Consider the following 25,455-nt stretch of genomic DNA (forward strand, 5'->3'; position numbering starts at 1 on the left):
TGCGTTTATTCATTTACCACACCAACAGGTTATCGAATGGGTCACCTATGTCAAACATACCAACCATGATCTGTCTTTACTCACTAAACAACACTTCTGACACAAAATGAGTGGGGGCTTTCCTCACACCAACAACCAGTTCTCTGGACACTATCTGGGTGTCCTACAATTTAATTCATTCTGACACCAACTTCCTGGAGTTAGCATCATATCTCACAAGGTAAAGACTCGGTATCATAAGGCTATCCCCACTTCAAATGTCAGTGGTTTGGGACTTGTGACTGACTGGATATAAATCTAGGGAGCTCCCACATTTCCTTCTTCATGTTCAATAATGTTCCAGAATGCCTCACAGAGCTCAGCAAAACAGTTTAATTGCTATTCAAGTTTATCATAAAGGATACAACCTAGGAATAGCAAGTAGAGCATAGAGCATAGTATATGGGAAGGGATGCTGAGCTTCCATGCCTTCTCTGGGTGTGCCATGCTTGCAGCACTTTCATGTGTTCACCAACTTGGAAACTCTCCAAATCTGGTATTTTGGGGGAGTTTTGTGGAGATTTTATTACATAAAAGGCATGATTGAATCATTGGTATTGGCGATCAATTCAATCTCCAGCCCTCTCGTATCACTAGAGGTCAGGAGTGGGGCCAAAAGTTCCAATCTTCTTATCATGCTTTGGTTTTTTTGGTGACTAGCCCTTATCCTAAAGCTATTTAGAAACCCCCAACCACTAGTCACATCATTAGCATACAGAAAGACACTTATCACTCTGAAGATCCCAAGGGCCTTAGAAGCTCTCGTGTCAGAAACCAAGGACTAAGACCAAATATTACAGCAAAAGATGCCAAGTTCTCAATTTTTCTCTACCCTACCCCCACAGGTTAGAAGCTCCTTGTATGACTCCAAGAAGCTCTTTAACTCACTCTTAGTTTTTTGTTATCTGTATTCAGAGCATCAATTGAGTTTAGCAACAGCCACACACTTCTTTTGTTATTTTAATTTCTACTTTGCCCATATTTCTTAAATTCCTGACCTTGGAATCAACTAATAGATTCCATTACATTGCTATACCATCCCAACACAGCACCCATAAAACTTTTGACAATAGGATAACTGTGCCAGGGCTCTCAGTGCTTTACCTACCACCAGCGATGGGGTCCTCATTGTCAGCCAGGTAGCAAGTGATCTGGCTCCAAAACTCCATCTTAGCACCCATTTTCTTAAACCACTCCTAGTATCAAGTATAAAGGTTCTGTTTCTTGGAAAACATATTCTAAGACAGAGTTCAGTGTCAGGATGTTTACTAAAGAGTGAGTTTGAAATCAGTACTTCTGGAAAGCAGAAGTGAAAAGAGGGAGAACAACAATGTTGGCCAAGCCACGAGGAGCTCTCTAATGAGACACACCTTTAAGATTGTCCCCTGATGGAACAAGATGGCCAGGCCCTTATCCATTGTTGTGTCCACTCCCCACACCCGGAGGGAGCATGACCTTGTGTAAGGTTGGCTTTCTGAGGGCATCCCTGAAAGGGCTGATGCAGAGGCTTGTCTGCTGGCAAACTCCCATACCTGAAGTAACCAGCTCTTCATTTCTGATATCTTCCTTGGGGAGGCAGGATTCATAATGTGAGTATTACCCACATTTTTGTTATTTGGGTAATACTCACAGATCTGTGTGGGGAATCTCAGTACCTACTACAATGTTCCAAACCAAATTCTTGAAATCATCCAACATGATTTCTCCAAATAGGATCCTTTCCCAGTCTTCTCCATTTCAGAAATCCATCCACCAGTTTTGAAATTAGAAACCTTGAAGTCCTTCTTAATATCTCTTTTTTTTTTCCACCAGCTATTCACAATATAGACTAATATTAAATTCAGGCATTTTATCTCCAAATCATATGTCATATTTTGTCTCTATAGCTTGCCATCATCCTATCTAATTTCCAATCATATCTCATCTGGACAACACCATAGTCTTTTTGCTGGTCTCCATGTTTCCTTTCTTGCCCTTTTCCAATCTATTCTCCACACATGAGCCAGTATGAACCTTGTGAAGTATTAATTGGATTTCCTCAAATCCCTTGGCTTCAAACCCTTAAGGGCTTCCTACTATATTTAGAATTAAATACAAACTCCTTCTCATCTCCCACAAGGTTTTGAGTGATTGGTGCCCTCTCCAATCTCATCACAGACCCTTTTCTCTATCATTCACCACCCTGTAGCCATGGTGGAATTCTTTCAGTTCCTAGAAGCTACTAAGCATTTTCCTGACATGAGTAAAACATTCTCCATTTTCTTCTAATGACTGCTTTTTGCATGGTGAGGTCTTTATCATCTTTCAGATGTCAACCTTACGTCTTCTCAGAGAGCTATTTTTGTGACGTGCGGTGACCTTGGTTTTTTTCCTTTATGGAGGTTTAGCATCTATTTAATATTCTTTTATATTATAAAAGAATGTCATTAATACCCACATTATTAATCCTGCCTCCCCAAGGTAGATACCAGAACTCAACTTTCCAGTTTCAATGCAGCTGGAGTGCAAGTCTGTGATCCAGGGTCTATGGGTCAGCTGCACCCAAGTCAGCCTTCCACTGAGAAGGGACTAACTGGAAGAGCTAGTCTCACCAGTACTTACCGTTCATAAAGCAGGTGATGGGGGTGATGAGCTATTTTGGGCAGTAATGATGGAGATTCTGACAGCCCATCCAGAGCATCATTGGTGGAGTGGAGATTTGGGAAAGCTGTTGTTTTCGAGCCAAGTGGTGGTGGCTACACAGCTTTTGCTGGACCAGACCCTGGGGTGTGGTTGGCCATTGTTCCTGGCTCCCCAGTTTTCCCATAGACCCTGTGAGTCACCTTTCATATATTGATAAATTCATTTTCTTCTAGTGACAACCACAGTGGATTCCATTGTTTGTAATTGAAACCTAACATTTATAATCTCCCATCAAAGGCACATTCATTCATTATTCTCTATCTTAAAACTCTCTTTGTTTCTGTCACTGCATTAGCACAACTTATAATTATGGGGTGTGGGGCAGGGAGGGTTGTGTGTGTGCGCATGTGTGTGTTTTCTGTCTCTCTACTAGATTATACACTCCTTGGGGGCAGGGTCTCTGTATTTTACATTCAGCACTGCATATCAGTCCTCTAGTCCATTCATTTAGTAAACTTTATGGGACCCTTTCTATGTGGTAGACACTGACAGAGGTACTAAGAATAATATGGGATTCCTCCTCTCAAAGTGCTCATATCTTAGTTGGAGGGACAGACAGAAATTAATCATTAAACTCTCATACTGTAAATATGCTGATAAAAATTGCCAAGGGTTCTTATAAGCTTACTGAGGAGGCTCATCCAATGTAATCTGTGGGGAAAGAGAGGAGGTGAGCCTAAGAAGAGGCAGAAAACCAGGAAGGGGAGGAGTAGAAAACGTTCTAGGAAGAATTTTAGGAAATTATGCCAGCAGCAGCTTACCAGTGTGAGTAGGAGTCTGACAAGCTAAAGCAGGGGAAGTAGGGGATGAAAAAGACAATTTCAGGTAAAGAAGGAAGGTCCCACAGCAATGAGTAGCCTGGTGGAGGGAGGTGGAATTCCGTGAGAGGGAGGCAGGTGAGAAAGAGCAAGGTTCGGGGAGGCTGAGAAGGCAGGCAAACAGTGGATTGTGAATGAAGATTTCTAAAATTATGCCTGTATATGGAAAAGGCTTAGAAGAGAATATGAAAAAAAAAAGAAAGAGAATATGATAAAATGAAGAGATTAGTTTGAGTGGTTTTAATTTATTTTTTATTTCCTTCATAGATATTCACACATTCCTTGTACCATTATTTCATCAATTAACAAAAGTTTTAAAAATTCTTTTCCAATGATATCTTCACCACATACTCGCCATGCTTCTATTGTGTATTTCTCAAAATTGCTATATCATTATGTGATATTATTATTTTTCCATATTTATTTCTCCCTATAGACTATATTTCTCAAGTAGACATTGTGCAGTCTATCACTTCAAATCCCCATGATTTTTTAACTCCTTGGTAAGCATAGCACTAGCATTTTATAAATGGCTGTGGAAGGAATATGCAAGATCATACTTAGAAAACTTTAATGTAAAAGGAGACTTTTCTTTTTCTATGATTGATAATGTGTAATATTCACACAAGAAGTTTAAAATGTTTCACTGCAATCTATGCTATTTCATGGCCTATGGCTGCAAAGAATTGTTTTAAATAAGTTGTTTAGCTAGGTAATAATACACATCGACTCATATCTAGCTTTTGTAAATAATGAAGCAGAACTCAAACACTGATTAAAACATCAAGTTATGATTCATAATCCCACCAAGATTCACATACATTTTCTATATAGGATGCAGAACAATCACTTTTCTAAGTAACCTTTCAACCTGTTAATTCTCAATGAAAATGTCTCCAGAGTGTTGACTGAAGGGCCTCTGCTTCATACTCCAGGTAGAAGGAGACTTCTCACAAAATTGTTATCACAGGCATGCAAATAAAGAATGAAATGGGATACCACCCCCTATTCATTCTTTACTTTATATAGACTCTGGTCTAAAATGCTAAAATATAGACTAGTGAACAAGCTTTTGTAAATGTATCAGCAACAATGCCATCAGAGGCTGCATCTCTCTAACTCCTCTCTATCTTGTTTCTCAGGGCCACGTGGGCCTATTCTGCTTTCAATGGGTTAATTACCAAGGAAGCATTTTTCCTCTGTGGTCTAGACATAGAAATATCCAGATATTGTTTCCCTTGAAAGGCAGCCATCCTGCTGAATGTACTTGATCACAAATTCTTATGTTTTTCTTAGGCCAGATGGGGCTAAACACAATTTCTGAAGTCTTTTTTCCTTTTTTTTTTTTAAACCGATTAACAGCTTGTTTGTTTTCTATTGAGGATGCTGCCAGGCTAACAGAGGGAAGGAGAAGAAAATTCCTTAATTGTTAAGGTGGAGAAACTAAAGAACCATGGATTTGCTTTTGCCAAGAGGAAACAATCCTTGGACCTAACAAATAAGCATAGAAAAAAAGATTACTCAATATTATATAATTTTAGTAGTCAGTACATAATGGAGATTTTGAAAATTATATAATTGTCTTAACTGAAACTTGAAGGTGTATATGTGTGTATAATTACAGATAAGTAGAAAGTGAGAGAAAAACAGAAATTTCAACCTTTGGGAAAAAAACCTTAATCCTGACATTGCTAACTATCTCCATATCCTTGGATAAGTCACTTAACTTGTCTGAGGCTTTGTTTGTTCATATGTAAAATTTTATATCTAAAATTTTTTGACCTCCTATGATTCTCTGCCAAGAATATTCTACGTGGATGCAGCACTATTTCTCCTCTGTTGTCTGCCCCCCTCTCTGCTCCCTGTGTTTAGAGACACTATCTGCTTGCTTCTGAGGGAGTTACATAATAAGTGAGAAGTGAAGACAGCTGAGCCTGATGTAAAAACATGATAAATAGCCCAATGTCCCGAACGCACCTTCCCTGTGGAGGCTGAGGAGCTCCATACTCCATGCAGACGTGGGAAGGATTAACTGGTACTCCCGCCGAGCACGGACTGGCACAGGGGCCAGGCACATGCAGGCCACATGAGGTTACTCCAAGGCATCTTCTTTCCGAGAGGACTTGGACTTGCCCTCTCCCATCACAGTCTCAGATTCCTGAGTCCCAGAGGCCCCCAGTGCAGCCACAACGATCGGCCTTGCCAGGAACAGTGGTAAGTAGCAAGAGCGCAACCCTGACCGTAGCAGGACTCCCTCCAACTCCTAATGACTCGGGCAACTTGCTTGGCCACCACACTGTTTTCTCCCAACTTTGCTAAAATAGCCAAGTCTGCAATGGCTGATGTCCAGTAGTGACATTTCCATTTCAGGCCAGGAAACTAAAAAAAAAAATGTTTAAAAAATATAAAAGAGTTAATATGATTAATGTTCTTGAAAACTGAAAACTTTTTTTTAGTCTCAAAAACATCACTGAAGTGGCTGGAGGAACTGATCACTTTGGGTTGCTCTGTGACTAAAGGGACACATTACCCAAGTCCCCAGTGGATAGGAGGCCAAAATCTGTTCAGATACTGGTGAACCACGTGGCAATAATGAAGGCCAAATTGGAAAATGATAGGAACTTTGCCTCTCACAGGCCAAGTCCCTCAGTAGAGGCTCACGGCGCCCTCCGTGGCGTTACTGAGACTGGGCCTCTCATTTCTTCCTGAAATGCCTGTTCCAACAATATTAGACACACTCTGGAAGCAACTACACATTTCTGAATGATGAGTTCCGAGGTGAAGACTTGTCAGTAGTATGGTAATGTGGATGAAGGCAAAATATTTTATTTGGTGGTAGAATGGTCTGGCTCTTAAAACGACACTGCAAAATTTAGTTTGCAGATGAAGTTGCTCATCAAAGTTTTGTGTCAAATTCATTGTTGCAAAAGAAAACTAACCCTCCCTCACTATTTTTTCTTCTCATCGCATGTTAGGTGTCACATTAAAGCATACCAAAATGGCAAATTCAACCTGAGGGCTAGATTTTTAATGCAAAACTCCACACCAGATTGTTTTCTTTAGACATCTGTGGGTACATTTTCCAGCCCTATCTCCCCATCTCAAAAAAAAAAGAGGAAGAAGAAGACAACTTTCAAAATCTAAATATAGTTTAATTCTAATTCTATCCCGTTGTCTAAACACCACTAAAGTGGTTGAAGGCACTGATCGCTTTTAGTCACTCTGTAGCTGTGCATCCCAAGGGATGCATTAGCTGACACGAGGCCGACTGCTCAGACACTGGTGAGCCAGCCCCGTAGGAATAACGAAGGCTGACTCAGCAAGTGATAGGAACATTGCCTTTCACTGGCCAATCCCCTTACCAGAGGCACACAGAGCCCTTCATGGAGTCACCCCCACTGGGCCTTTTGTTTCTTTCTGAAGTGTGTGTTCCAACACACTTTAGAAACACTCTGGAAAGAGCAACACATTTCTCAACAGTGTGTTCTGAAGAGAAGATTTGTCCACAATGTGGTGCTATGCAGTATTCCATTTGTGACAACGCAACCATTTATTAATCCATTCTACTCTTAACAGGCACTTCCATAGTTTTCAGGTTTGTTTGGTTTTTTTTTTTTTTTTTTTTTTTTTTTGCTTTTATGAATAGTGCCACTAAGATCATGTCTTTTGATAAAGCAATGTACACATTTCTGTTGGTTATTTACCTAAGCATCATATTGCTTAGGAGACGTTGCCAGACTGTTTTCCAATGTGGTTGTACCAATGTAGACTACTACCAGCAGTACCTCACAGCCAATTCCTGTTGCTTCACATCCTCATTAGCACCCAATATTCTCTGTCCTTTCTGGTTTAACCATTCTTGTGGATGTGTAGTACTGTCATGTGGTGGCTTTTCGCTGCACTTTCCTGAAAACTGAGATTGAATATTCTTCATAAGTTTATCAGCCACCATTTGAGTATCTTCTTTTATAAACTCTCTACTCAAGTATTTATCTTTCTATTGGGTAATCTGCCCTTTAAAAAAAAACATGCAAGAAAGACTTTATCGAGGGCTACTATGATACATTAGAAGAGAGAACACCCAGTCAGAACTCAGTTTGAGCTCGGTTTAGCTGAGACAAAAGGCTGGAGATGTTTTAAGGGCCAGGGTGGAGTTTGGAAGATCCTAGGGCCATCAGTGTTTGCTAATTGGTGCCCATTAAAGTTAGGCTCCTATTCTTCACAAATGCTGGGAGATAGAGATGCTGTCCTTCTTGATGATTACATTTCAAAGAGATTGCTCCTAGGGACTTAACAAGTTAGTCCTGAGTTTTAAAGCAGGAGGGAATCTTCCCCCCGCCCCCCCCCCTGGCATATTATGGGGGTATGGGAGGGAATCTTTTAGAAATATTTACATCTCAAAGGAACAAAGGAAGAATTTACAATTTTGAGTTTTCTATAGTAAATGCTCTAAGAAAAGGGAGCCCTGGGGCATAGAGTCAGGAAGGAACCTGTCTAAATTTACTAAAGCTGAGAGGAACATTAAGGTTTTCTTGGTTAGTGGGAATGACCACAGATGATGGAAGCACACATTCTATTTTGCTCATTGTCTTAGTATACTTGCTTATATAGAGTGTAATTAGCTGTAGAGAGAATTAGAGCATCTGGATTCTAACCGGAAACCATGGGTGGCTCTGAAAAGCTGTCTCTAGTTCCTTCTCCATGGAACAAGATTGTGCTTTAGTCTCCTTTTGCTTAGCTGTACCCAAAAGATTGTAAGGCTCTGGATTAAGGAAGAATTCTTATCGTTAATATCTAAATAATTTTAACACTTCCTCTGTTTAATGTAATTCCTTTTATGTTTTTAATTCAGGATATTATGTGGGTAAAAATATTTTGGTTACATGAAATGCGTTTGCCTTGACCAAGCAAGGGCTATGAGCGTGTCCATCCCTCTTACAGTGTGCCCTGCTTCCATTAGCTGTGGGTTTCACCCACCACTCCCTCCACCCCCTACCCTCCCATACCTGACCGGCTCCCAGGGAGTATTGCTACCATGTGAGCACCTTAGTGTTGATCAATTAGTACCAATTTGATGGCAAGTATATGTGGTACATGTTTTTCCATCCTTGTGATACCTCACTTTGAAGGATGGGCTCAATCTCTATCCAGAATAATACAGGAGGTGCTAGATCACCATTGTTTTTTGTAGTTGAGTAGTATTCCGTGGTATATGTATACCACATTTTATTAATACACTTATGGAAATTGATGGGTACTTGGGTTGTTTCCACATCTTTGCAATAGTGAATTGTGCTGCCATAAACATTCTAGTGCAGATGTCTTTATTATAGAATATCTTTTTTTTCCTTTGGAAAGATTCCTAGTAGTGCTATTGCTGGATCAAATGGTATTTCTTATTGTGTCCTTTCCTGTCAGGGTCTGGCTTCATATAATGAGTTAGGAAGGATTCTCTCCCTGATGTTAAAGTACAGTTTTAGTAGGATAGGTGCCAGTTCTTCTTTGTTGATCTGATAGAATTTGGCTGTGAATCCATTTGGTCTGGGGATTTTTCTTATTGGAAGGTTTTTTATTACTATTTCAATCTTGCTATTCATTATTGATCTGGCCAGGATTTCTATTTCTTCCTGATTCATGCTTGGGAGGTTCTGGGTTTCCAAAAATTTATCCATTTCCTCTAGATTTTTTATTTAATAGTTTGTTTGCATAGTGCTTTTCATAGTAGGCTCTGATGATATTTTGTATTTCTGGGATATCAGTTGTAATGTCTCCTTCTCCTTTTTCCTTTCTGTTTGAGCTTATTTGAGTTCTTTCTCTTCTATTTCTGGTTAATATAGCTAGGCTTTTTTCCCATTTCTTTTAGCCTTATTTATTTATTTCTACTAGATTTGGGTTTAGTTTGTTCTTTTTCTAGTTCCTTGAAGTGTGACATTGGGTTGTTGTGATCCTTCTATCTTTTTGATTTAAGGCTACGAACTCCCCCCTTAGCACTGCTTTAACTATACTTCACAGATTTGGAAACTTGTGTCCTCTTTGTTGTTCAATTTAAAAAACCTTTTGACTTCCACCTTAGTTTTGTCATTGACCAAAGGATCATTCAGCGGCAGGTTGTTTAATTTCCATGACTTTGTATAGATTTGAGAGTTTCTCTTGGAATTGATTTCTAGTTTAATCTATTGTTGTCTGAAAAGATATGTGGTATGATTTCAATTTTTCTGAATTTGCTGAGACTTGTTTTGTGGCCTAACATAGTATCTTTCTTGGAAAATGTCCCATGTGCTCATGAGAAGAATGTATAGCCTATAATTTGGGGGTATAATGTTCTGTAAATATCTGTTAGGTCCATCTGTTCTTGAGTTCCATTTAAGTCCAGTATTTCTTTCTTAATTTGGAGTGTCAAAGTCCCAGGCCATTATAATCCTACTGTTTGTTTCTTTGCTTAGATCTAGTAGAATTTGTTTCATGAATCTGAGAGCTCCTGCTTTAGGTGCATATATAGCTAGAATTGTTATATTTTCTTCCTCCTATTATCATTAAATAATAATTATCTTTGTATTCTTTTTATGATTATTGATTTAAAGTCTAATTTACCTGATATGAGAATAGCTACACAGGCTCACTTTTGATTTCCATTTCAGTGGAATATTTTTTCCACCCTTTTAGCTTGAGTGTATGAAAATCCTTGTGAGTTAGATGGGTTTCTTAAAGATATTATATACTTGGGTTGTGTTTTTCATCCATTCAGTCAATCTGAATCTTTTAAGTGGAACATTAAGATTCTTTATGTTCAATGTTAGTATTGATATGTGAGATATTGTTCTGTTCATAATGTTGAATGATACCTAGTTTCTTTTTTTGCCCCTTGTGTTACTGTTTTATAATAGCTATGAACTTTAACTTTTGGACATTTTTATGCTGATGGGTATTGATTGTACTGTTCCATGTATAGAGCACTTTTAAGCACTTCCTGTAGGGCAAATTTAGCGGTGACAAATTCCCTTAGTGTTTGCTTGGCTGGGAAAGACTTCATTTCTCCTTCATTTGTGAAACTTGGTTTTGAAGTATACAAATTCTTGGCTGGCAGTTATTCTGTTTAAGAAGACTAAAAATAGGGCTTCAATCCCTTCTATCTTACAAGGTCTCTGCTGAGAAGTCTGCAGTTAGTCTGATGAGTTTTCCTTTATAAGTTAGTTGTTGCTTTCATCTCACTGCTTGTAGGATTTTCTCCTTCACTTTGACTGTGCCAGACTGATGACTCTTTGCCTTTGTGATGTCCTATTTGCTATGAATCTTCCTGTGCTTATGATTATCCACATATCTGGATATCTAAATATCTAGTGATACCAGGGAAGTTTTCCTCCATTACTTCCTTGAATAGGTTTTCCTTGGTTTTTGCTCTTTCCTCTTCTCCTTCAGGAATACCTATGATTCTATATTAGCTCACTTTACATAGTCCCATATTTCTCAGAATGATTGTTCATTTTTCTTTATTCTTATTTCTTCATCTTTTACTGATTGGGTTAATTTGAAAGGTTTGTCTTCAAGCTCGGAAATTCTTTCTTCTGATTGGTCTAATGTGTTGTTAAAATTTTCTGCTGTATTTTGAAATTCCCTAACTGACTCTTTATTTTTTTAAGTTATGTTATATATTTTCTTACATTATCTATCTCTTTAGTGGATTTTTCATTCATGTTCTTAATTATTTTTTTCATTTCTTTGAGTTGGTTTTCAATTTTCTCATCAATCCCATTAATCTTCCTTGACATCTGTATTCCAAATTCCTTGTCTGTCATTTCAACAATTAATTTCCTTTTGGTTGGAGTCTATTACTAGAGAACTACTATAATCCTTTAGGGTTATCAAAACAGCTGGTTGTTTTTTTTTTCACTATGGCCAAAGTTCTTACACCGGTTCCTTCTCATCTGAAACCTCTTCTCTCAGATCAAGACAGGTTTAAGGAGCATCTGTTCTCCTCTGCTTGGAACTCTCCAACTCAGTGGAGAGAGAGAGAGAGAGAGGTTCCTGGATTGCACACTTTAGTCCTACTCTGAAAAACTGAACTGACAAGAGAGGGGTAGATACACTGTGAGCATTTAACTCTGGTGCTCTGCTGCATCTCGCATCTTACTATTCTATTCTTATCAGAGGTGGTCCATGCACTCCAGAGTGATCAGCCCACCTAGTTCCATCAGCAGTGGCAATTGCACCCATGGCAGTGTGAGTGCTGCCCTACCCATGTTCACAGGTGGTGGTGAATTCAACCTGCATCAGCTTTAGTGCTGTCCCACTCAAGTCTATGGGCAGAGACACTTGTCAGCCTGTGGCAACCTGAGCATTCACTCCACCCAAGTCCTCCAGCAGTGGTGGCAGCATGCAGCTCCTGCCCAAGGGACCCATGAGAGCACCCAGCCTACCTGTTCCCTCTCTGGCCTGGGAGGAGAGATGGGAAGGCAGTAGGATGGATCTGACTCTTGATAGATGCAGTGCTCTGGGTCTTGAATCTCAAAACAGTGTTGGCTGAAGTACCCAGGGTTCACAAGCCAGTGGGTCTCCACTGTACTTTCTCTCTAGAGCGATACTGCTGCACAGTCTCCAATCTATTCCCTATGTCAGTCCTGTGGCGTGCTATGGTAGAGGATCCCTCCCCCATTTCAGATAGTAATGACCATGGGGGAAATGTGGAACCCTGGAATTCTTTCCTGTGTCCATTCCTCACATGCATTGCCTTCCCCAGATACCACTGATCCCACAGAGCAGTTGCCTCTCTTCCCTCTTTTTCACTTTGGGAACCTCCTATCACCTCTCTGTTGATTCCCAATGTTCTCTCTTAGATGATTGATCTGAATATGAATACCCACTTGCCACTTTCAGTCCTCTCCATAAGAGTGGCCTGTGCACTTCTAGTCTGCCATCTTGACCCCCCTCCCCTCTTGTTATAACTTTATCAATTTTATCAATCTTATCAAAGTATCAACCCTTAATTTTGTGGATTTTTCTCTTTTTTAATTTTATTTTTTATTTCTATTCTTTTTATTTATTTCCTTATGTTTTCCTTAGTTTTAATATGCTTTTTGTTCTCTAGTTTCTTGGATTGTTTTAATAATTGATTTTCAGTCTTTCTTCTTTCTAATATATGTACATATTCTCTGACCTCAATGGAATTAAAGTATAAATTAAAAATTTTTTGAACTGAATTAAAATAAAAACATAACATTTTAAAATTGTAGTATTGCAATTTCTCTCTAATCATTGCATTAGCTACAATTTTTGATATTTTCCATTATAATTCAGTTGTTTTTCATATATAATATATATTATATATAAGTATATGACATTACAATTCATATTTTATACATATAGTCAATAGTTATTTTTATTTATCCATATATTTACTCCCCTAGAGTTCAAAACTCCCTCCTATATTTCCATGTTTCATTTGGAATCCTTTTTCTACCTGAAGGAAGTCCGTTTAATTTTATAAAGATGAACCTCTTAGTGCCAAATTCTCTTATTTTTTCTTTAATTAAAACTATATTTATCTTCATTTTGAAGAATATAATAATTTTGTGTATAAAATATAGGTCTTTCAACATTTTAAAGATATCATTTCATTATCTGCTAGTTTCTATCATTTCTTTTGAGAATTTAGATTTTATTTTTAAGTGTTTTTAAAGTACCAAGTTTTTCTCTTTGTATTTGATTTTTGGAAGATGCTGTGATATACATTTTGTTTGTTTATCTTCATGTTGGGTTCCCAGAGCTTCTTGAATCCCTCAGTTAAGATCTTTCATAAGTTTAGAAAACAGAGTGATTCTACCTATTTTCTTTCCTTTTCCTTCTGTGACTCTTATTATTTGTATACTAGACTGTTGGATCAACCCATATATCTCTATTCATATTTTCATCTAATTTTTTCTATATTCTTAATTTTATGTGTTTTATTGAGTTGTTTTTCAACTCACTTGCCCTGTGTACTTCTCTTTCTAATCTACTCTTAAATCCATCTATTGAGTTCTTAATTTTAGAGATTGTATTTTTCAATTCTAGATTGTTTATTTCTTTTTATTTCACAGAATACAATTTTCTGAAGAATTTTTCCATACCTTCATTTATTCTTTCAATCTTTTTCTCTAATTTACTTAATATATTAATCATTGTTATTTCAAAGGCCTTGGTTGATAACTCTGCTATCTGAATCGTTTATTAGTCTTCTACTATTTTCCATCTTTTTTCTCTTGATCATTAAAAGTATTTCCTGTATTTTTGAATGTATAGTAATATTTTGTTGTGTGTCAGACATTAAGTATAAAAGAAATAAAGAGGATCTAAATGATGTTTATCTTCAACTAGAGAGGGTTTTCCCTTTCCTGTGTTATGTAGGTCAGGTAAGAGGCTGGTCATTTTATACAGTAAGAAATTGACCCAGGTTAGAGCTCAGCTGTAGATTGCTGGTCTCACTATACATCTGTTTGTGTTCTTCTTGGGAATAACCATCCAAAGCTTTTGACTGAGAGCCTGATTGGTCTCCTTCTCCACCGCTCTGAAAAACTTCAGAACTTCCAGCTCTGTCGTTCATACATTTCCAGCACAGCTCTTCAACCTGGCATTACAGGCACCCGAACAGTCTAACAAATGTCTTGATTTAGAGACTAATGGAGTGCCCTAAGGCAGGCCCACCCCCCTTGGTATGTTTTAGATTTCACTTTGCCTTTTTGAAGCTTTTAGACTACCTTTCCAATCTTCAGTGCTGCTACAGATGTCTAGAATTGTGCCAATGTCACATGTGGTAAATTAGCAATGTATTTGAGAATCCCCTAAAGTTTCCAATTTGCCTCACCAGCCTCCTACAATGGCTAAAACAAATAAACAAACAAACAAAGTTTTTGCTAATTTCTCTTTCTCCCTGGAAGTGGCTCAATGCATAAACCAAGCCCAATCTGTAGACCATGCCTTCACTTGGTTAAATTTTCCAAAAGGCAAAATTTCCAGGATTCAGCAAATGTCCCCATGGGAAAAACTCAACTCACCTCAGAAGTGCTCTCTCCTCACCTTAGAGTCTTTACCTGTTTTTCCCATGTCTGGGATTAGGGGGGTGGGGATGTGATGATTGAACTGACTAGCAAAGTTATTTTTCTAATCTATATGTCAACCAGAATTCAAGCCTTTTGAGTTTTAAATGCTAAGAATTAACCTCTTTACATTTCAGCTGTGGCCAGTAGAGACCAAAGTTTAATATGGACAGGGTAAAGGTGAAATAAACAAAAACCTTATAGAAATAAGAGAAAATTAGATTAATCCTTATGTTATCATCATGCAGCAGTATGATCTGGCTCTGGCCTGTATTCAACTAAAACTTCACTTTCAAGTGTTCCCTCTCTACTCACTAAATCAAGTTTTGCTTTTTATTTTATTTTATTTATTTTTTTTTTTTGAGACAGAGTCTCACTTTGTTGTCCAGGCTAGAGTGAGTGCTGTGGCGTCAGCCTAGCTCACAGCAACCTCAAACTCCTGGGCTCAAGCGATCCTCCTGCCTCAGCCTCCCGAGTAGCTGGGGCTACAGGCATGCGCCACCATGCCCGGCTAATTTTTTATATATATATCAGTTGGCCAATTAATTTCTTTCTATTTATAGTAGAGACGGGGTCTCGCTCTTGCTCAGGCTGGTTTTGAACTCCTGACCTTGAGCAATCCGCCCGCCTCGGCCTCCCAAGAGCTAGGATTACAGGCGTGAGCCACAGCGCCCGGCCAAGCTTTGCTTTTTATTTACCCTTCCATGGAACCTGGTGTAATATCCCAGAGACATTAGAATCCAAGGACGGTCATCAGATATTTCACTTAGAAGGCACTACCCATCTTAGTGGTCTTATTCATTTTTAATGAAAATAATAGAGTACATATTAAAAGTCTTAATCATATAGTCAATCAAGATTATGGTGCATGCCCAAATAAAATACCCAATACTATAGTTTATATTAAATTTAAATCTACCAGAAGCATATTCTAGTCTATAAAGCTGGCATAAATTTGTAAATCTTATGCTTACAGACAAGATTACATGTATTACTGAGTTTTATTTTAAAGCATCCAGCTACTATGAATAAAATGTTTCCAGCTTGCTAATACATCTGGATCATGATCATTAGTTTATGCTTACTTTTTCCCAAAGGTCTTTATTATCATAACTTGCAACAAAGTTGAACTGATTCTGAAAAGTTAAGGCCACAGAACCTTTGACTTTTTGACTATTAAAAATTAACTTGTTCAGCACTTAGGGCTATTGGCAAAACTTAGATTATATGGGAAAGAGAAAACAAATTTCAGCTTAATTCATTTTGAAAGCTTTTAGCACTGAGTTACACAATGGAAAAATCTCAAAGACATTCCCTGTGTTGATGTTTGTGGTGATTACATGAAAGTCAAGCATAATTCCAACAAATGAATTGCGCTCAAATGCTTTGGAGTTAAAATACTGTGTGCATAGACTAGGTTCCCTGAATATGACCAATATTGTTTATGAAGTTACTTGAAGATCAAGACAGGAGATTTTCTACTTTGTGAAGATAATCTGGATCATGTGGTTGAGCCAAAGTGAGGAGTTAATTTTAGATACCAACTCACAGATTAATATAGTAATTCACAAATTTGTGAACTTGAGAGGGAAAGTGTTTTTTCTATTTGCAGGTAATGTGGGCATTTAGTAAACAACACTATTAGCATCAGCCTATTTAAAGACCACTTGAGATATCCCACAAATTTGTTAGCCTACAAAGAACAACATGGTCAGATTTTGCCTATCTTTGTAATCTCTACTTGCCACAAATATCCTGTATTTTAACTACTTTAAATCACTTAATGTCCCAGATGCATAAGGCTCATCTTTGTGCTTTAGTACAAGCTGTTTTCTCTGTCTAGACATCCTCTTCCCGCCTTTTATGTGATCTAAACTAAAATGCCACCTTCTCTGTGAATCTTTTCCTAACTTCCCTAAGCAAAGTTACTTTCTTTTTCTTGCTCCTATAGATTTTTTTTTTTTTTTTTTTTTTGAGACAGAGACTCACTCAGCTGCCTGGGCTAGAGTGCCGTGGCATCAGCCTAGTTCACAGCAACCTCAATCTCCTGGGCTCAAGTGATCCTCCTGCCTCAGCCTCCTGCTCCTATAGCATTTTATTTATACTTGTATTACAGCCTCCACCTCATTACAATCTTTAGCTTCTGCATTGTTCTAGGGCAGGGAAAATATTCTAAGTACATTGATATTCCTAATATCAATACTCTACACAACACAGAGCAGCTGTACTTAATAAATGTAGAAAGAATAAAGAGGGTGAGGGAGAGAAAGAAGAAAGGAAAGGAAAACTTTCAGCTTTATAAATTATAAACATTTTCCAAAACCTAAATTTATAGTTACTAAGCTCATAATAATATTTTTTATGAGCTTTTAAGAACCCCTAAATATTCAAAATGTGTGATATAAGAAACAGAGGTTGCACATAGTGTATAGGCTTATAGTGTTATAACATCAGGTGTAAAGATACAGAAACTTACATATTGCTCTCACTTTTTTTGTCCTTTGCCTTCTTCGAAGGAGGCTTCATTTTCTATGTGTTTGTTTCTTATTCAGGATTTGTCTTGTGCTCCGTTATTTTATTATTCACCCAGTTTCTTTGGATCTTTTTATCTTTCAATGATGGCAGTTGATATGGGCTTTGGGTGTTATGGCGTGAAATAATTCTGGAAAGCATTATAAAATATCATTTTTATTAGTATTACATTTTATAGATTTAAAATTAGAGTTGCTGACTTATATAAAAATGATATGGTTTGGTACTATGCCAAATAGTAATTCCATTTTCTGAGACAGAACCAGGGATTCATTAAAATCTGGACAGAGCTCAGACATGCCCAGGGTTGAGAATAATATATTCTTGTTTTGTATGATAGTCATGTAGTGCTTATGAGACACAAAGTACTTTGTATATAAAATCCATTTGATTGTTTATCTTCCAGGTAGGAAAACTAAAGCTTCTAGAGAATCAACAATGTATACATTATTATTCATCCAGTTAATTTCAAAGTTAGAGATTAAAACTGGTCTGACTTCAACTCCTGTCTTCTTTTTTACTATCCTAGAGTGCTTTCTTATACTAGCTTTATTCCTTGGCCTCTTCTCAATATGCACCCTAAGGAGTGATACTCCATCTGGCTGGCTACTCATGTGCCCCTTTAAACTTTGCTGCTACATCTAAACTTATTTTCATGCCTATGAAGGGACCAATTTACCAGGAGTACAAGTCCAAGTCTAGATGTCTCTGTGAGACACAAGGACTTGACACATAAATTCTTAATTAAAATATACTTCAGCAACTATTGGGATTAGCATTAATTAAAGTTCAGTATAATGGTCATTAATGTTGTTCACCAAATATTTTTAGTTTTTCTTCTTGGACGTTGATAAGGTTACATTTCACTACCCCTTAAAGTTAGGCATAGCCATATAAGTATCTCTGGCCAATGAAATGAGAGCAGAAGTGATGTGTGTCACTTCTAAGAGAAAGCTTTAAGAATCACTCACTGTGTGATCACTGTGTGATCTTCCTTGTTCCTTTGATCCTTGTATTGTTTCTTCCCACCCACCTTTTTTCTTTTTTCATTTTGACTTGACATTCTGGTTGTGTGGACATGTAGCCAACCCTATCCTGGTTTTGGACAGAAGACAACATAGAATACATCCTCCTTTCCCACCCACCCACCCTACAAGCCAACCCACAACGGACATAGAATGGGAGCAAGAGTTTTAAACCTTTAAAATTTTAGAATTGTTTGTTACCAAGCACAACTTATCCTGTATTAACTGGCATACTTACTTTAAAATGTTATTCCAATCCAGTAGTAATGCTCAATGGAATAAGTCAATGGAAAATTTTTCAAATCTATAAAATTTTAGTGTGGAGTGCTCTTAAGAATTTTCCTTAAGGATATTGATGGCATTCAGGACATGCTACCCCAAAAGATGGCACCTCAGTATTTTAGAAAACAGCATAAGCAGAAAGGTCTCCCTGACAGTCTCTTGCCGTTCTCCTCTGAAGTAGGCCATAAAAGAATTCTCTGACCTTCCTCTAAAATAGGTAACAAGATCTTTGTATGAAAGGTGATCCCCCTATTCTTGGAGGAAAGGAATATCCTAAAGACACAGAAACATATAAAAAATCTGAACAAACAGGCCTTGCTAAGTCCCCTCCCCCAGTGTGTTACCATTAGATTCTACCACCTTTGTCCAATCATACTTCTGCATGACTGTCCACTCTTCATCAAACCTAACCATAAAAATACACAGGTTTCCCTGTTTCTCCAGGTCTTTATTTCTGAAGGTTCCATGTCACATAACACTTATTAATTGATAAATTTGTATACTTTTGTTAACCTGTGTTTTATTATAGGTACCTCACCCATAAACCTTGTGATGAAAGAGGAAAAGACATTACTTTTATTCCCCTGCACTATTTTTTAAACATTCAAAGACTAATTGGCAGCACACTGCTAATAAGTTTTTCAAACAAATATATCAATCTATGATGCTGAAAAATAAAACAGTGGAAGAAACAATCTCATGGATGGGCATCTATGTAAGGGAATCTAATAGGAGGAATAGGAATGGCTATATTCATGAGAACTTTCTAATTTTCTTTTCCTCCCTTAGCCTCAATTGCCTCCAAAGGTCACAGTTTCAAAACCAATTCTTCTACTGAGACAAACTAGACAGTCCTTCCTTCAGAGCCTTCAGACAAGTACTAATCTTGGCTAACTCTGAGAGGAACAGAGGTTGAGATATCTTCTATTATTGTACTTGATGCCTATCCAGCTTAAGTTGGGTGCTTCTCCTTAAGCTTAAAATCATTTCACAGATTCCAGAGTCCCTTTGGGCTTTCTTAGTCTCAACTGGCAGCTCCAAGCAAAAAGATACCTACACTGAGATATTTGAGAATTCATAATGAACTAAGCAATTTCCAGTTCTGTGTGTGATAGCAACTTAGATCCAGCTACCTCAGGCCAAATCTTGTCCAGCCATGTCCCTGCAAGCTTTCCTATCAAGACCATGAGAGCTGTTTGAACTCAGCTGAAAAGGGGTGTCTTGGTACATTTTGCATTGCTATAAAGAAATACCTGAGGCTCAGTAATTTATAAAGAAAAGAGCTTTATTTGGCACATGCTTCTCCAGGCTGTACAAAAAGCGTGGTGCCAGCATCTGCTTCTGGTGAGGGCTTCAGAAAGCTTACAATTATGACAGAAGGCAAAGAGGGAGTAGGTGTGTCATATGGTGAGAAGGGAGCAAGAGAGAGCGTGGAGAAGTGCCAAGCTTTTTAAACAATGGACTATCACATGAACTAATAGAGTGAGAACTCACTCATTAGCGCAAGGAGTGTGACAGGCCATTTATGAGGGATCAGCCTCATGACCCAAACACCTCCTACCCGGCCCTACCTCTAACATTGGAGAGCCAATTCCAACATGAGATTTGGAAGGGACAAAAATCCAAATTATATCAATAGAGTGCCCCAAATCTGTGTTTTAACTCAATATCTGTATTATAATTTTCTCCTGGATTTGACCCTAAAGAGTCAGAGTTGAATATCTACACATGAGATTTGAGTAAGTGAAGACTTGACACAGAAATGTACATTTGTATTTTCCAATTCATCATAAAGCAAGTGGTGAGCTTTTAGTAATAATAGAGAGGAAAGAACCCTACCACAGTAGTTGTGCTCAATATCACAATCGATATTGATTTATCGTATCTAATGGAAAATTAGATTCAATTGGAGTTTAGAATGTTACCTTTTCTTCGACTTCTAGTTATATTTTCTTCACTCAGATTAGAAATGTGAAGTTAGGATTTTGTACTAGAAATTAAGAAATGTAATTTAGTTAACAGGAGGCAGAAAAACCTTTAAAACTTATTAAATAGAGTAAGTTCAAATGAAATGAAGCTGACCAAATATTTCCATCTCTTGGATTAATAAGAATCACAAAGTTGAAGGTTATTTAAATAGGTTCTATTGACTTTCTGTCTATATTTGACTAGTGTAATGACATCAATACTTCTTAACAGCCAATGGCTTAGATATGGTGGCACACTCTAGCACTTCTTATCATTATCCCTGTTGTACAGTTAAAAAAAAGAAAGTAATAAAGGGTCAGAACTATCCTGGGAAGGTATGTTTTGATAATATATTGTAAAGACTCCATTTTTAGATTTGGACATATTTTTAAATGCTAATGTATTTTAGTTAATTAGTGTACAACATTTAACTATTACATTTTACAGTGTTTTTGAAATGTGGTAATAGGTTTCTAAATAAATGCTATGGAAAACTATATTAATCTATGATTATACCCAGTCAAATAAAAACCAAAATCATGTGTATATGGAGATTGTGACACAAATTCTGAAAGCCTCAGGGCTGGAGTATACTTGAGGAAAATGTGGCATGAAGATAGATGGCACACAAGCCCACAGAAACAATTTAAAGTACCTTTCAGGCACATTTCCTTTCTAAGTCATTTGAGATATCCTATTTTAATGCTCAGGGGGTGGGAGGAGACCAAACCACATTCATTATCCCTTGCCAGGAAATAGCTCTGCAGAGTCTCTGTGGCTGCATTGATTCTGCTGTAGCCTGGTGTGTGTGTGTGTGTGGGCGGCACACATCAGGTCTGCTAGTTTCCAGAGAGCATCACAGACCTCCTGAAGTGGTTATAATGCCTTATGCCTCTGTGGGGGGTCTGGGCTCCTGTGGATGCCACTTCCTCTCTTTTCACTGCTCTGTTCAGAGAGTTGGAGCCTTAGAATAAGGTTGGAGTGGGCTGGTGTGAAATGGGGGAAGTACCTGAGAACAAAAACCTGGAATCTGTAGAGACCACCAGAGTGCAAACCACTTATGTGGCAATACTAATTCTGAAGAGAAAGGAGTAGTTATTTCTTCCTTTTGGTTCCAACTGCTGAAACCCTCCACACATCTGCTATTCTGGATTTGGGAAAGAGAAAAAACAAGAGAAGTGGGAAACTCTGTAGTGGTTTGGCTGCTTAGAAGTGGGCAAAGTGCAAGGAAAGCCACCAAGAGAAGAGCAAAATTCTTACCTCCATGTATCTCTACTGTTCAGCATAGGCTGGATTATGCTGCTGTACTACACCACTCAATACCACAAAGATTTACTTCCTACACAAAAATCCTCTGCAGTTCAGGATACTCTCCATGGCAACTGTCCCCACCTGTGATGACTCTGCAATCCAGGCTTTCAGAGGCTCTTATCTCTCCTCCCCTCTACTCCTCACCCACTGTTACATGATCTGAAGCACATGGCCCCTTTAGAAGGCTTGGCAGTGAGAGAGAGCAGGAGATCCCACACCAATGACAGGAACTGTAAGAGACATGTGTCGCTCCTGCTCACATTTCATTAGCCATCTCTAGTCACATCTAGGCAATGCCTGACCTCGAGGAACAGGGGATCACAGTCCCTGTGTATCTGGAACTGGAGGGGAACTAGATATTGATGAACATTAACCCTTTGCACTCGGATGTCAAGTGTGACTCGACACGGTTAGCAAAAATTATAGAGATTAAAATTACTCTTTGAATGTATCGATAATTTGAAATGTAAAAAAATCCAAATAAATAAGTTCATATGAAAAGAAACTCCAGTTTTTTATTTTACTGCCACGCTTTGTAAAATCTGGGGTATTTAAAAAATTAAATCCCAAGTAGAATAAAGGAATTGAGAAAAAAGCAAGCGAGTGCAAAGGATTAAAGCCATGTGCACTTACCATCTGAAGCCCTAAAATGAAGTTCTAGGGCTATGTAGCTGCAGATTTCCAAGAGGGTGTGCCTTCCCATTCTGTGATGTCCTGTTGTCTCTGTTTTTGTCTCTGGATTCTAGGCTCCTTTCCAAAGGAAAGATAATGTTATCAAAAGCTCAGCACTTGTCCCCGAGACCATATTAGAAGAATGAGGACAAGTGGTTGAGGAAAAGGAAAAATTAGTTTATTAATTTGCTGGCAAATGCGGAGAATGGAGACTCCTATCTTAAAATGTCATTTTCCTAATCATAAGCAGAAACACAGAACTTTTAAAGGGAGGGTTTTCAGCTTTAGGGTATTTGTTGTTTAACTATAGTTAATGGTTTTGATCGATCTCATCTTGGCGAAGACAATCTCTCATGACCTCCACCTGCCCGGACCTCCTGTACCTCATCCTGGGCAATTCTGTTAAGTCGTCTCCTATGGTACAAAAAACAAATGATAGTCCTAATATGGAACAGAGGGAATGGCCTAGAAAAGGATAAAGATGTATTCTGCCTTTTTAAAACATCCCCCACTCTTTTTGAGAATTAAAGCCTACATCTCTGTCGCAGGCCAGTGGTCAGGAGGGTCAAGGGAGTGTTTTTGTTCTATGTACTGCAGGAAATGGCTCGATGGAATTGTACAAGTAGAGGTCACAAGAGATTTTCTTTGCCAAAGACAGGTTGGATCAGAACCGTCATCTATAGTTAAACAGAAATAGCCTGAAGCTGAAAACACTCCCTTTAAAAACTCTGTGTTTGTGCCTATAGTTAGGAAAATTGGTACTTTAAGGCATGAATCTGCCATTTTCCTCATTTGCTGGCAAATTAATAAACTCCTCTTTCATTTTCTTCAACAATTTGTCCTTGTTCTTCTGATACAGTCTTGGGGCAAGTGGTGAGTTTTCAGTAATAATAGAGAGGAAAGAAATATAACTATTTACCTTTAAATTCTGCAAGCAGAGTTGGTTCCCTAAACATCTGTAAAGGCAAAGGTAACCAAATGCATCACAGGCTAGCTATTTGAAGCAGCTCTGCCTCCACCCCACCCTAAATGTTAGTAATGCTTAAAAGGAAGTAGTGACATGTCCTTCTCTGAGCTCTGCCTTTCTGCTTTTTATTTTGTGACCTACTTTTCTTGTTTGCTTTTGGTTCCTAGGTAAAGATTCTAGTGCTTTACTAAATAAAAGAAAAAAAGTGATGTCAGCAAGATGGCAGAATAGGGCTTTCCAATGCTCATTCTCTCACAAAAACATCAATTTAAATAATTACTCATGCATGAAAATACCTTCACGTGAACTAAGGAAAACAGATCAGAGATTACAGCAGCTGAATGTAGCACAGAAATAAGGAAAGCATTAAACAGAGCAGGAAAGGACAGGTTCACCTTACCTGCATCACTCCTCCCTCAAGCCCATGCAGCACAGCACAAAGAGAGATACTCTCTGAATGGGGGAAGAGTGAAGAGCATGGGACAATGACTCAGACTCCAGCACTGGGCCCACCTTAGTAAAACCGAGCACCAGACAAGACTGGTGATGTTGGTCAAAGGATACAAAGTTTTAGTAAGGTTGAATAAGTTCCAGAGCATGGTGATTATAGTTGATAGCATATTGTTGGCTTGAAAATTGCTAAGAGAGTAGATCCTGAATGTTCTCACATTAAAAAATGCTAAGTATGTGAGGTTATGGATATATTAATAAGCTCAATTTAGTCATTTCACAATACACATATCAAAACATGCTGTATACTATAAACATATAATTTTTATTTGTCAACTATATCTTAATAAAAAATAAAAATAAGAAAAGAATGAAAAGAAAATTAAACTTGTGAGAAATAATACAGATTATAAAGTTCTTCTGAGGATATCGATTCATGTCAGTTTCAAAACAATCCTATGAGAAAAACTTATATATTTATCCCCCAGTTACCAGTGAAGAAACAGACTCAGTAAGATACACAAAGTTTAAGGCAGAGGCAGTAATGAGTGTCTGAGACAGTTTCCACTTATTTCAGGGCCTTTGTAAACCCAAAGACATGACCGCATTTTAACATATACCTAGTCTGTTCTGAATATCAGCTGTTACTTGTCTTTTATCCAAATGGTTATTTTCTTTATTGACATCTGCATGAGCCTCTTCTAAGCAATTTGCTTACAGTTCCTGGTCTCCTCACCTGCCTGGAATCCACCACAACTAAACCTGGGAACTCAAACTGTGCTTGTCCTTATTTTGGAACATAAACACAGCATCTTCATGGTTGCACTAAGGTTTCTTCTCCAGTCCTCAATGCCAACCTACACTCCATGGGCACCTAACTGAGCCTCCTCATCTCCCCACGAATGGGCCTCTAGTTTAAAGCAGCTCACTCTGTGGCTGTTTGTTTTGCATGCTGTGCCACACCTCATCGATTACAGGTAGACATGAGAGGAAGATGTGGAAGGGCTCCCTGAGGTCTGCGGGTTCCTAGGCACAAAGCTGAATGTTCTCTTCATCCAGCAATTAAAAGCCAGGCTCAGAACAGAGAAGCAAAGTCTCCTGTGTGCCAAGCTACTTAGAAGAGGAATGTAAATGCCAGCAGCCCCGGCAGCCAGCCCGACTGCTGGAAGGTATGGGGACTTGCAGAGCGAGGCTGCAGCGTCATGATCTCCTGGAGACAGGGCCAAGGCAGGCCAGGAACTGTGCAAGAGGGCGGGAGGGAGCAGGACTGTGTCTCCCAACAGCATGTTTGAGAACAAGCAGTTATTTTTCCCCAAAGCCATCTGTGAGATTCTCAACTTGTGCCCAAAAAAGAAAAGGGTGAGACAGGGAGAGAGAAGTGAATTACTGGAAAAAGCAGGTATCTCTTTGGGAGTTTGCGAGGGCAGCAAAAAGACTGTCTACCAGTCTGTTAGTCTTGGCAGCCACATATCTGTGAATCTGGCCATGGTCAGGGTTTCCAAGGCCCTGCTTCTGGAAAACACAGCACGGGTTTAACCTAAAATGTGGACTCTGTATGGCTCTGGCGTGATCTAAGTCAGAGGGAACCGTGAGTTCCTGACCGAGGTCCCTGAGCACACGAGGTCACTCGGGTGACGTTG

The 25,455-nt window shown here is 38.4% G+C and overlaps 1 long non-coding RNA gene across 1 annotated transcript; it reads right to left on the minus strand.

Annotated features, from left to right (window-relative positions):
• Nucleotides 1–3,782: 3,782 nt before the first annotated feature.
• LOC105859362 (uncharacterized) lies at nucleotides 3,783–24,082 on the minus strand. Its single transcript, XR_012918655.1, has 3 exons — nucleotides 22,360–24,082; nucleotides 17,085–17,270; nucleotides 3,783–5,918 (listed from the first exon to the last, which is right to left on the minus strand). It is a non-coding gene; the product is annotated as an uncharacterized LOC105859362 (long non-coding RNA).
• Between the last annotated feature and the right edge of the window lie 1,373 nt (nucleotides 24,083–25,455).

This window comes from Microcebus murinus, chromosome 1, assembly GCF_040939455.1.
Source record: "Microcebus murinus isolate Inina chromosome 1, M.murinus_Inina_mat1.0, whole genome shotgun sequence".
NCBI lineage: Eukaryota > Metazoa > Chordata > Mammalia > Primates > Cheirogaleidae > Microcebus > Microcebus murinus.